Here is a 3420-nt window from a genome sequence, read left to right as displayed (position 1 = left end):
CCCACGGCTGCCCCTTCAGCGCAGCCTGGCCCCTGCAGCCACCAGCCGGGGCTGGCAGTCCCCGGAGCAGCGCCCCAGGGCAGGCGGCACCCAGCCAGGGCTCGGTCCCATCCTGCCCAGCGCAGCCGGCATAGACGCCGTGTCGGGCTGCTCCCGCACAGGGGTTGTGGCTCGCCAGCGTGGGTGTGAGTCAGGGCTGGGCGGCAGCACCAGGGCCACGCTCGCCGCTCCCTCCCCATGCTGTGCTTGGGCTTCGGGCAGCCGGAGCTGGGAGCCGTACTCACGCGGCCGCAGCTCACAGGCACCAGTGCTGGCCAGATGATTCACTGCCCTGCTGCCTCCCTGCCAAGCTCGTAGCCAACACGCTTCACTCCATGCAAGACACAGTCACAGCTCTCCCTCAGCCTCCTGCTTCTGGATAACCCCTCCTTGCAATTCTGCATGTTATTGGGTTAGCGTGTGTGTGTGCATGGAATGTGTGTGTGCGATAGAGAAGCGGGGGGAAATCCGGGCAGATAGACCCGGTTCCTCCTGCCCACTGATTAGCTCTCCGTAAGACAGCAAATCATGCCAGAGCAAGGCAGGTAAATTTGTAACGGCATTGAATCTTGAAATCCTGTTTTCTTTTTCATTGTTTTGCATAGATCAGCCCTGTCGAGTCACAGCCATCACAGCATAATGCTGGGCAGCCTCCTCCTTCCGTCAGGAGTCCTCAGGGCTTCTCCTGAAGATCAGACCTAGTTAAAATCTCTAGTTTCTGTGCAAAGCCCCCAAGACCGTGACAGCAGCCCTCAATTGCCTGGAGCATTTAAGAGTGTGCATGTGTGAATGGACATTTCCAGCTACGCAGCGATGTACTCTTCTGCCATTTCACGTCAGCATCAGTCTGGCTATTAATGTGCCTGTTGTTGTGCCTCGTGTTCCTAAATGAGAGGGAAGGAGAGATTTCCAGCCCTCGCCATTCTGATACGGACAGCACTTCCCAAATTTGGTGCCGGTTCAAAGGCTGACCGGATGGAAGACCAGGTTTGGGGTATCTCCCCAAAGCAGAGGCTATTCAAAGGAAACCCTCTCCAGGAGCCCCAGCAACCCAAACTTCAGCCCTGCTTCTGCTGAACGAGACTCACACGCAGAGCCCCACGGATCACCCCCGACGGGGTCGATGCTTGCAAGAACACACGATCACAGGGAATCGCTGAACACAGCTAAGCGAGACTCTGAGCGTATCCTGTGCTGCATCACTCACCTATACCCCAGCATTAAACTTGCCTCCCGCAGGGCTTCTTCCAGCCTCAGGCAACTGGCCCTAAAACATCGAGGAGCCTTAGCCAAAGCTGCCTGGCCGTATCTGGCTCACGCGCAGTCCCCAGCCCACCCCGACGATACACGTTTCCCCAGACAAGACGTGGCAGGCACGAAACAGCGAGGCTAGCCCTTTATTTGAGGCAAACCTCCAGCGCAATGATTGCCGAGCTAATGGCCGCCTGGCAGCGCCAGCTTCGGGAGAGCAGAGAGAGAACCCAGCCCTCGGCTCCGGGGAAGCAGTAAACACCACCACCACCTCCTGTCAGGAGTCCGCTGCTCCTGTTCTCTCCTCGTTTGCTTAACAGACAATTGGGTGCTGTAAACCTAAACAGTGCACCTGCTTGAACTGTGCCGTCCCCCGCCACACCCAGCGCTCCCCAGCCCTCGCTGCATGCTGGCTAAACCCCGGGCTCTGCGCGCTGAGCGGGGCACGGCCGGGCATCAGCACAACGGGAGTCAAACAGGTCAGTGAAAGCAGAGGTTACCTGGCAGGTCCTGGTAGCGAGAGAAATTGAGATCATCAGAAAACACTGAAATGATGGGGACAAACTTTTTAGCAGGGCCTGTTGCGACAGGACAAGGGGGAATGGTCTAAAACTAAAAGAGGGGAGATAGACTAGATATCTAAGGAAGACATTTTTTACGCCAAGGGTGGTGAAACACTGGCACAGGTTGCCCAGAGAGGTGGTGGCTGCCCCATCCCTGGACACATTCCAGGTCAGGCTGGACGGGGCTCTGAGCAACCTGGTCTAGTGGAAGGTGTCCCTGCTCATTGCAGGGGGGTTGGACTAGATGGCCTTTAGAGGTCCCTTCCCACCCAAACGATTCTATGATCCTATTCTATGAAATAGCAGCGTAAGAGAAGCTGTTTCAAGCTCCCACGTGTCCCGGAGTACCACAATACTGCCACACTCCGCAGAGCATCAGAGCCGACATTTTCTCCATTCTCTCTTTGGCTGCTTCCATCAGCCACGACCACCGCCGAGCACGAGGCAAACAGAAGTCCCCATCAGGCGCGCCCGTCGTCCCTGCCAGCACTGCTGCGGCTGCACGCCCCGAAGAAGGACAGCCAGGCAGCCACAGCCCCTCGGCAGGACGCCTCCGCGCTGCCCAGGGCGAGCAGTGCCTTCGCCACGTTCAGGCGGCACGGTGACGCGACAGCCGTGGAGCTTGGTGGCCTCTTTACGCTTCGGAAACAGACAGACAGCCCGAAAGGCAAACACAGGGGAACAACCAGACGCAAAGCTGCCGGTTTGCTGCGCTGGGGAGTTGTCCTCAACACCAAAGTCTAAACTCCTGGCAAAACCGTGACTCTCCGCGATGTGTTACCGGAACAGATAAGTTTCAAGGAGGCAGCTAAAATTCCAAGGCGAACATGAAACACGAGCCTGACGAGAGGAAGGTGCAGCCAGCCCCACACCTCGCAGGCACGGGGGTATTCGCCGGCAGGCCCGCGAGCACGCTCTAACAGGTGGCCTGGCATTGCAGCAACTGCACTTTACGCTGGCAGCTTTCCCTTGCGCGCTCCCCATCACTCCACCTCGGATTGCCTCGGAACCACCCTGCTGCGCGGGCAGGGACTCTCCGGGCTTGTCTTCATTTCAGACTGGGAGTGAAACCACCTGGGGGGACTAAAAATCCCAACGGGACCCAACGGCACCTCGGAGCACCGCGGGCTTGCCGAAATGGGTGCGGGGGACTGCTTCAAGCCCTAATCCACATGCAGCTTTTCCCGGGAGGCTGCTCTTTCACGCTGCAAAGCTTATTCACATCCACACAAACCACCTGTCACTTTCCCTCCCACAGAAATACTCCTGCAAGATCCGAGTTCCACCACACAGGCTCCGATATCTGTTTCTTCAGGAAGCATTAATTACACACTCCGAGAGACACGCTCTCCCTTCCCTCCGGTGCGCCTTCCCGGGATAAAGCGCTTGACTGTTTACGTATTGCTACGGCGTTACTAAAACATTGAACAACAGAAGCCAGAACGCTGCCAAACACCGAGGAGGATGGATTACCTCCCCGTTCCCCGCGATCCCCGGGGATCGCCGCAGAGCCCAGCCGGCCTGGGGAGTGCCGGGGGAGGCAGGGCGTGGCCGGGGTCCACCCACG

This window comes from Aptenodytes forsteri, unplaced genomic scaffold (genome assembly GCF_000699145.1).
Source record: "Aptenodytes forsteri isolate BGI_AS27 unplaced genomic scaffold, ASM69914v1 Scaffold752, whole genome shotgun sequence".
In the NCBI taxonomy this organism is placed as follows: domain Eukaryota; kingdom Metazoa; phylum Chordata; class Aves; order Sphenisciformes; family Spheniscidae; genus Aptenodytes; species Aptenodytes forsteri.
This window is presented reverse-complemented; position numbering follows the sequence as displayed.